At 37.4% G+C, this 10058-nt stretch overlaps 1 long non-coding RNA gene across 1 annotated transcript; it reads left to right on the top strand.

Annotated features, from left to right (window-relative positions):
* Window positions 1-2273: 2273 nt before the first annotated feature.
* Window positions 2274-6595, top strand: LOC112450016. Its single transcript, XR_003038580.2, has 5 exons — window positions 2274-2481; window positions 2856-2912; window positions 4326-4421; window positions 4634-4726; window positions 5048-6595. It is a non-coding gene; the product is annotated as an uncharacterized LOC112450016 (long non-coding RNA).
* Window positions 6596-10058: the final 3463 nt, after the last annotated feature.

Here is a 10058-nt window from a genome sequence, read left to right as displayed (position 1 = left end):
CAATTCTCGTTCCAGGTTTTGTGATTTGATGAAATGCAGTGGTTTTCCTCTTTGACCTTTTCTATTCCGTGCCACCAAAAAGAAAGGACATTAATGTTTTTACCTGTGCCTTTGTGTGTTTTTTATTAAGCGTTAGTAAAATATATCTTAAAACACTGGACATAATCTGAACACCAACTGATCACAGGAGATCAGTTTTAGAAACTTTTGCCTTTAACTATTTTTAAAACTCAAAAAGTAATTACTGGGTCTACAACTACAACTCAATAATGTTTAGAGCTGTCCTAATTCAACAAGATTTACAGAAATTGAGCTAAAACAATTTGTGTTTATAGCTTAGTGTCACATATTGAACACATACTCTGAGCACCACACGTTATGGGATATTTATGCTCAAAACTTAAGCAATAACTTTTTACATCAGCCTTGTTTTATTTGTTCAGTTTTCCATTAACCTCAACATGCATGTTTTTGGTCAGTGGGAGGAAACCTCATAAGATTGTAAATAAAGTTATTTTTGAGGTTTGACCAAAATGGCTACAACTCTGTCCCTTCTCATCATAAAATGATCTTAGTCTAAAACTCTGGCATGAAAAAAAGCAGGCGATAGTCATTTAGTCAAGGAATGCTTAAGCTTTGTTTGTTTTTCTTTCATTGAAAATGAGATTGCTACTCTAAATATAGAATTTGTGGTTTTTTTTTTCCTGCAATCAAAGTTTCATGATTTTTAGAGTTTCAGGTAATGTTCAACTCGGAGTGTGATGACACATACGGTAACTTTTGAGCTGTCTGAACTTTCCAGAATCTTTGCAAACTCTTATTTCTGCAATTGTTATACTTTACAGTTTATACATCAAATGTAGTATTTATGTCTTGTTTCACCCAATATTTCTCTCACTGCTATAAGATTTAAGATCCTCCCCACTCCAACACCACTGAAGTGTGTAATGCAGAGCCGCCAGTAGTGGATCTGCTGCTTGCACTCGCCGCAGCCCCAGCAGCCTCCGCAGGGGCAGTCGACGCCTGCCAAGGGGGGCGTCGCCGTCGGCACCTACCCCTCAATCGTATCATTCCCCAACTGTGTATTCTTGTCATTTAATTCAGTCATGCCCAAAAAAGGTAAAGAATTTCTTGAGCTTTTCTGGGCTTGGTCGAATTAAATGGCCCTCTGTACCACAACCAAAACATTTCATGCTCTCAGGAGAGTTAAACACCATATAATTAAACCCATCTATTTTGAAATTAAAAGACAGGTTAAGTTCATTAGCCATGTCCTTAAGGATCATAAAAACCTGCCTTCTATGACATATGACATGTTTAAAAAGCACAGATTTACAACCCAAAGAAACCATCTTCATGGGTGAAACTAGCTGGCCATAGTGTGACAACTTCTTGACAAGGAGATCATTTTTTACAAACGGTACAAATGGTTTACAAACCATTTGAGATGATAATCTTTTTAGCTGGACTAACCAGCGGAAGAACTGGTGTGAAAGTGTCATGAATGATGATGCCCTTTTCTACCAAATCATTCACTTTGGATGTACTATCAAGAAAAATCACAATCACACCATTCACACGGGAAGCAGATTTCACACTATCACACCCACTGCTCCTCCTACAGCTAACACAGCCTCTTCTACTGAACAGTTTACCATTGGTATGAGTTTGATAGCATGCCGACGTGTCAGCTTTTCAAACTCTGCACCGCCCTCTACAACAGGCATGGTGCCAAAGGCCAAACCAAGCCAGTATCAAAAAGCTACCGGACCAGACTGGAACTTAACTAAAGAACATTACACACTTCAGTTGCGTTGGTGTGGGGAGGATCTTAAATCTTATAGCAGTGAGAGAAATATTGGGTGAAACAAGACATAAATACTACATTTGATGTATAAACTGTAAAGTATAACAATTGCATAAAAAAGTAGAGAACGAATGAAAAAAATCCACTCACTCTGACACACCCTTCTCTAGCCCCACTGAGTCTGCCATTTACACACACAGAGACAGACAGAGACAGAGAGAAAGAGAGAGAAAAAGAGAGACTGACTAATCCACTTGCTTTCTGGTGGATCACCACAGGGAATTTGTCGCCTTTCTAACATGCCCTTGTACAGCCAGCCCACTGTGACAAAGAGATCTCTTCTCCAGAGAGATGGCAGGGAGCTGTTGGCGGGAGTCGTGACATCACTGGAAGGAGGATCCTTTAGGGATTAATCCAGAGCTCAAAGAGTTGGTCCAAAAACAGGCAATGGTCATACACAGGAAAACTGATTTGAGATTACTTATCCAAAGGGCTGGCAAAACTCGTAGATCGGGGCACAGAAGAAAGGACGATGTCCACAAAATCAGAGGCTTGGCAAGACAAGAAAAACAATCAGGGACGAGAGAAAAACGCTGGCCATCTACTTGCCTTGAGCTTTCATTAATCGGTGGTGATTGGAGAGCTGAGGATGGTTTACATACTATACATAACAGGTAAGCGGAATATCACTGATTGCAGCGGAGGAGGTGCACTGAAAAAATGGGAATTGGCAGGTCTTTGAGTTTGCATAAACAAAATAAGTTAATGCTACACATGAGATTCATGTTTCTTTTATTTACACGATTGAATAAAGTATCATTTACTTAATTCTTAACAGTACTGAAACTACTCATTTTTCTTCCGTTGATTTAACGTGACTAAATTAGATTACTAAAACCATTATAATCATGTTTTATCATCACCGGAAATGATGCAATATATCAAAAGACAACATTTAAATGTGATTTGATAATAATAAGTGCAGACTTTAGATTCTTAACCAATAAGATGCCAACAAAATAATTTAAGATCACGATTGGCCACGTAGTTTCTTCACAGACGGCCACAAGAACTTCTGGCAAAGCTTTGGACATACACTGATTAGGTAAGTGATTTAAATATATATATATATATATGTTTTTGTAGTTGGGAATGTTTCCACATGATTATTGTGCTGTGTGAAAAGTCATCTGTAATGCACTTACAAGTTGTTTGTTGCTTTTTACTTTGCTAGTTAATGTTGGTATTAGCTAGCTCATAATAGTTTAGCAAAGTAGTCCACAGAAAGCAGCTGTTACCAGTCAGATTTGGAATTTGTCTGTGTGGGGGAGAGCATGCAGGCGTTTTTGACGGTTTAGAAAGCTAGTAAAATGCCACCGGGAGACTCCAACAGTGTTTATGTTACTGTTTTTCCTTGTGGCTAACTAGTCTGGTTGTAGCCGCCAGAGTTTGCTTGGTTGATCTGTTCTCTCCGAGACTCCGAATTTGTGTCAAAAGTCCAGACTTCAAGCTTTACATCAGTTTTTAAATGGTCTCGATAGGCCAAAGAAAACCAGAGTTATGATAAATAACTCACAACACTTTTTTTTTTAAATCATCGTCATATTAGGAGCGCGTTACAGCGACAGGCTGCAGCGAACTCCTCCATCTTCTGCCCGATTTAACCCCAAACCATGCTGAATGAAAAAACACATCCCCCTCTCCAATCTGGCTGAAGCTCAAAATTATCTGTCAAGCGCCAAAAAATCTAAAGGAAGCAGAAGAAAGAGGCGCAAATATTTAAGGAAGTTCAGTGGCGCCAGAAAAACTAAAACAAACAAACAAAAAAAACATTGAGCGTGAGAGTGAGCAATGAGTTTTGTGATATTTAGTGTGTTTGGATTTTATAGTTAGGGTGTAGTGTAGTATGTTTAGTTTTAAGTTTAGTCAGTTTTTTGTGTTTGAGTCAAAATAATGAGGTGGTTTTTAAAGGTGGAGCTGCAGTCAGAGATGGAGATAAAAAAAACAGTCTGGGACAGACAGTGAGGACTTTGTTGATGAACTAGGTTATCCATTATTTCTTTTAGAAAAGGACTACTGGAAACAGAATCACATATCTGTCCTTCCAGCCAAAATAATAACAAGAGATAGATTCAGATTCATATTTTGGAAGCATATTTTGAGCATGCATCAGGATATATTTTATAACATTTACCTGAATGATCCTGCATGAACAGGACATAGAAAATGATCAAAACTAAGAATGTGATGTGCCCCTTTGCCTTGTTTTGGACAGAAACTGTTAATATGTGTGGCACAAAGGATTTATGGCAACTTATAATAACTCCTAATTGTTTTGTCTAAAAAACAAAACCCCCTGCAACAGGCTTCTCTCTGAGGTACTTTTTCTGATACCTGATGGTATTTTACCTGAGTCTGATGCCGTTTTTTCTGATACCTGAGGATATCCTAACATATACACTGTACTTCTTCCAAGTGTTAACCATTTGAAGCTCATTCCTTTGTGCTCTTCTCTCAGCTGGATCTCCATTTTGACAACCCGATGAAGCTGTTCAAAAGAAGAGGAGGACAGCTTGGGCAAAAGCTAAGACTAATTGTGGCACAAATGGATGATGTAAGTGAAAAAGCCATAACACAACTAGGAACTTTTTTGGTTTTCTTGTGATAAATGCTCTCAGCTTGTACTTTTACATCTTCTTGTTTTTATTTAAACCTTTACTTTAACTTCATTAGTTTGTATGCCTTTACTATAAAAGCATTTGTGTAAAGTAATTTCATAGTCAAGCACAAGGCCTGACAGATGCTAATGCCATTTATTTCCTTCAGTGTGAAGATGTTGATGCTGCACGTGAGTGTGTCGTTAAGGAAGTCTGCGTGTATATGGGAGAAGATCCAGCCAAGCTCATCCTGGAGTATGTGGTGAGTGTGTATATTTATATATCTAGAGATTCATAGATGGATCTCTCTCTCTATCTCTCTCTCTCTCTCTCTCTCTCTCTCGTTAGCAATATCTCTAGATAGATCTATCTATCTTTAGAGATGAATCTATATCTGTAGATATGAATAGATCTATCTCTAGATATAGATATAGATAGCTGGATCTATCTACATCTAGAGATAGACAGATCTTTCTCAAGATATATATTTATAGTTTTATCTATATCTAGAGATGGATCAATATACATCTAGAGAGAGAGAGAACTTAGCATGAAATGACTCAACATGTCTCCTTTTACATAGGGCATAGATGAAGCTACCATCGATGAGGTCATTGGACTGTTGGTGTTTATCATCTTAAAGAAGCAGCTTCAGCAGATGAAGACATTGGAGTTGTCCTTGAAGGCATCAGGGTTATGACTCATTTGGAGAATGTACCATTAGCTGTGGGGATGTTATTTGGACTAATATAGGCCCAGAACCTAGGGTTAAGTTGCTGACCTACGTTACACTTTTGAGGTGTCACAGAAGATCTTCATGGAAGATCTTGGATAATAAAGACCTTCATTTAAAAACTGCATTTTATATTTACTTGTGATATATTTGCTTAATATTTCAATTTGTTTGATGATCTGAAACAAGTGTGACAAACATGAAAAACAATAAGAAATATGGGGGGGGGGGGCACTCTTCTACTGTAATTAGGCATCCTTAGGAACCCTTGATTTTCTTTTCAAACAAACCTGTGTGCACCATGATCAACACAAATTTGAAGCAGGTCTGGCCATCCTGTCCTCATGCCTAGGCTATGATTGATATGGAAGGTCATGGAAACAACCTAGCACAAACATGATACCTGTGGTGTACAGACATGCTAGCAAGGTGCATAGCTGCATCCTGATGCGGTCTGAGAGAGTTGTTCAACAATGAACACATAAAGTTCAATGAGGGTGCAAGTGAGCTTCTCTGTGACTTAGGAAACAAGGAACAATATATTTGGTATGTACTATTAGCGTTGCAGCATCATAATTGCCTTCACACTGAAAGCAATTTTCCAAAACTTGGCGTGTCCAGCTGTGTTCTAATAGGTTGTGGAACGCATAGCATGGTTGTATGTGAAAGGGGACCTTCTATATCATACACACAACTAACTAGTGTGATTATTTTGTGGTTAATCATTAAAGCATATTCTGTCTGTGTGTGTGTGTGTGTGTTCATGTTTGTGTTGGAGATAGCTATGCCTTTTCTTGATATCAGCAATATGGCAGAGACAGACCAAGTGAGATTTCACTAAAAGCCTAATGAAAGAGAAGTAGAAAAGAATGAGAGGTAAGTGTGCAGGAATAGAGATGACAAATGACAAGAAAAAATGAAAAAAAAGATTCTTTAGACTGACAGGCAGAGGAGGAATGAAAGAGGCACAAGGAAAAAAAGTGATACAATGGTGATACGTAGAAAGAAAAATGAGGTGTGAAGGCAAGAGTTTACAGCGTCATGGTGTGCAATGATAACCATGCATTACTCAGTTTCTCCTCGGCTCAGTGTATTCTGTCTCTTGCTCCCCTCTTTCAGTCATCATCATGATCTCCTTTATCTCTTTATCCTTCTGCGTTCTTGTCTCCTCTAAAATGTGTGGTAGCAAGGTTTTTATAAGATAACACCTGACTATGTTCTGTCTGAATTCCATAGCCTGAGTTTGCACCAAATGACCCCGTTAGTCTTCATGGAAACTAGACTGACCTTGTTTCCCTTCTTTCCTCTTTGCCTACCAACATTCCAATATCTTCGATATCAGCTCCTGTGTGGACTCTGGAGGTAGAGCTTTGATTCAGAGCTTCCCGTTCAGACCTGGGACTCTGATGTTAATTATTAACTGTCTTTGAGGCTCACTGTATATTGTGCACCATACATAAATAAACCTGTTTGAGTGATCTAACAGTGCCTGGAAATTGATTTTCTTCCACAACACATGTGTGAAAACATCTTGTCAGTCTCAAATACATCCCATGTTGAATGAATTTAATTCTCATACTGCCAGACTGCAAAGCAGCTGGTACATATTTAAAACAGAAAACACGATGAACCAACAAAGAAATGAAACTTGAGAAATTGCATTATTTCAGAAAATGCATGTAAATGTCACGTGCTAAAATGATCAAAACAAAAGCAAATTTTAGCAAAACAAAAGCTTAAAGCTAAAATGATCAAAGTATTGTAATGAGTAAGATGGCTGTACTTACCACAATAATGTTTACGCTCTCGCTAGCGGAGCACCAGATTGAATTTATTGATCAATTACAAATTTAGCTGTATCGTTTGGGAAATCAATAACATTTGAATTACTATTTTTTTTTTTACCCTTATTAATTTCTAAGATCTCAGTAGTGGAGGGCTGAATCCATTCATTACAAGACGCTTTCATTAACCTTGTCATGGATTAAAGTATTTTTGAGTCTATTTTGCATTAGGTTCATAGTTTGGTAATTCTGTTTTATTTCTTGTTTATTCTGCATTCAGTTAAGTCTTGTGTAGTTTTGTTTTCTGTGTCTCCGTCACTGTGGTGTTCTGATTGTCATGTTTTTTCAAGTGTTTCCTGTGTCATTTCTCACCTGCCCTCAGCTTTGTAATTCTCCAGTCTGTCTGCCACGCCCACCTCACCTATTCCTTGTCATGTTCCCAGCTGCAACTCATTTTCCATTCACCCTCAGTTCTTTCTTTGATTCCTCGCTGGTCATTTTGTTCTGATGTTCATGTCCTTGTGTTTCTCCTTGCCACAGTCATGTTCCATGGTTTTTTGCTCCTCATTTTTATCACCTGCTTGAAAGTTTTGTTGCTTGTTTTTTTTTTTTGTTTTTTTTTTTACAAAAAAGAAAAACACATCAGCCTTTTGGTTTTGTTAATAAGTTATTTATTATTTTACCTTGCCTTTAGTCTGCGTTCTGGGATCGCCATACCCCACCATAACAAACTATCGTTAAAGAAATCCAAATTTGCCTTTTTGAGATTTTATTACAAAATTAAAAATTAATGACTTGCTGTGGTGACCCATGAAAAGGGACCAGCTGAAAGAAAAAAAAAGAATTACAAATTAAAAATGAATCAAATTAAAAGCGACAAATAATAAATCAACACAACTAAATGTTGAGAATTTGGAAACTGTCAAGAGGCGTGGAGAAGGAGGCGAACCAAGTGTGCAGACTCATCTTTTAAAAAAGAGGTAATTTATTTCTAATAAGCGAAATGGAAAACAAAAAGCTGACGTGGCAGCAAAAACTTAACAAAACAAAATTAAAAACAGCAAGGCAAAATGAAGCAAGGCAAGGTGAGAGACTAGAGACTAGAGACAATAAACCATGGACGTATCAGGGACAATGAACAATAAACCACTAGAGTAGTGGAGAAAGTGACCGGGTTTTAAACACAGAAGGAAATCAGGAGAAGTGGGCACAGGTGAGTAATGAGGATTGTAGACAGGTGGAGATGGGCGTGACAGGAAAGCAGGAGCAGACTGAGGGCGAGTGGATAATGAAAAACAAAGACAAGAACTAAACCAAAACCCAGAAGACATACAAAAATCCCTAAAAAACAAGACAAAGCAAAAACCAAAAACAAAACTCACAAACTCATTACAGGAAACAATAATTTGGCTTTTTGGCATCAAGTAATTACTCTCTATCTGAACCTGATTTAAACAATTCCATTAATTTCACAATGATTTCACAGGGATAAATGCTCTGGAGCAAGAATTATCTTATATGATATGGGAGAAGACTTTGATTATTATTTTATAGTTGATAATCTTTTAAACATGATGTTTAAAATCAGGATCTAAGCTTTAGGTTTTAAATACTTTAGACAGTTTAGATTACTTTAATAAGCATTTTCACTTTGGAATTTAGATCAGAAAAATTTCATTACTTCTGCCATATTGTCAGATTAGTTTGAAGAGGGATCAGATTAAAAGCGACCAATAGTTTATCAAGTTGTATCACCTTAAAATGTCAACCAGATCGAAACATTGATTTCTTATCACTAGGAGGGAAGATGTACCTTACTGTGGTACAGCTAGATTGGGGTAGGCCTTTCCTGGAAACAAAGCCTTGCAGGTTGAGTGAGATACTGATGAATGGATCAGCAGAAGACATGAAATGTCATTGGGCAGAAAGGACACCCAGGTGGCAGGCAGTTGCAGTGTCTAATATTAGTAATGGCAGAAATTGAATTTTCAAGCAATCAAATCATATGGAAGAATTATTTCAGAAAAGATTCAATCTTGTAAAAGGTTTGAAACACCTCTGGTCGCAAAATGAATTCAAGATTCAAAAAATTTGTCACAAAGATAGCAAAACACCATGGTTACACTGAGAAGGGCAATGGAAGGATTTCTGATTTTCCATCATGCAATAATAAACTTAACTCTAAGCACAAAAAATAAGAAAAGACAAATAACAAATAAAATTAGATGAAAAGTGTATATGTTATTAAAGGACAATAAGACAAATAATCCCACTTTAGTATAATTATTTTGATAATTTTATTTAATTTTCCTTTTAAGTTACTTAGTTCCAGAAACTAAGCAAAATAATAGTCTGGTGGTATTTTTGAATTTTAAGTTTTCCCAATTAAAGCTCTAGTAGTTGTCTACGTTCAAGTAGTCCCTGTTTGTTGTTCTTTCAGCTGCTCCCTTACGCAAGGGTTTCCACAGCAAGCAAACTTGAATGAATGATTTGGCCTTCCTCACACAACCACGGCTCAAACCCGCAGCCTCAAGATTACGAGGCTAGCACTGACTACTGAGCTAAAGCAGCTCCTTAAGTCATTCATTTTTAATAGTCATTTAATGAAACTTAACTTTTACCATAATATTTCTCAGTCTGTTTATTTTGGATGACTAGTTGGTGTGATGATTTTTTTCAGTACGTTTAGTGGAAGCTTTGTAAAGCTTGAATTTTAGTTCTAAAATTGTTCTGCTCAAGGTAGCTGCATGTTGGGGTACCACTGTCACATTCATTCTGAGATACTGCTTTTGAAAACTATAATTCCTCTTTTTTCTGGATGCAAATCACTTTTACAATGATTATTTCCTCTGTGAAGTGAAGTGAGATTTATTTATATAGCACAGATGACAGAAACAGCGGAAAGTGTGCGTATGTGTGTGTACGTGTGTGTACAGACAGTGGGAAGACAGTGTGTTGTGTGTGTGTGTGTTTGCAGATAGGTCCATGAATCACGTCACAGAGGCCATTGTCTTTGATAATGATGGAATAATATCAGCGAGCTCTGGACGGACACAGAGATGTAGGCAGAGGGGGAC

This window comes from Kryptolebias marmoratus, linkage group LG9, assembly GCF_001649575.2.
Source record: "Kryptolebias marmoratus isolate JLee-2015 linkage group LG9, ASM164957v2, whole genome shotgun sequence".
NCBI lineage: Eukaryota > Metazoa > Chordata > Actinopteri > Cyprinodontiformes > Rivulidae > Kryptolebias > Kryptolebias marmoratus.
This window is presented reverse-complemented; position numbering and strand designations above follow the sequence as displayed.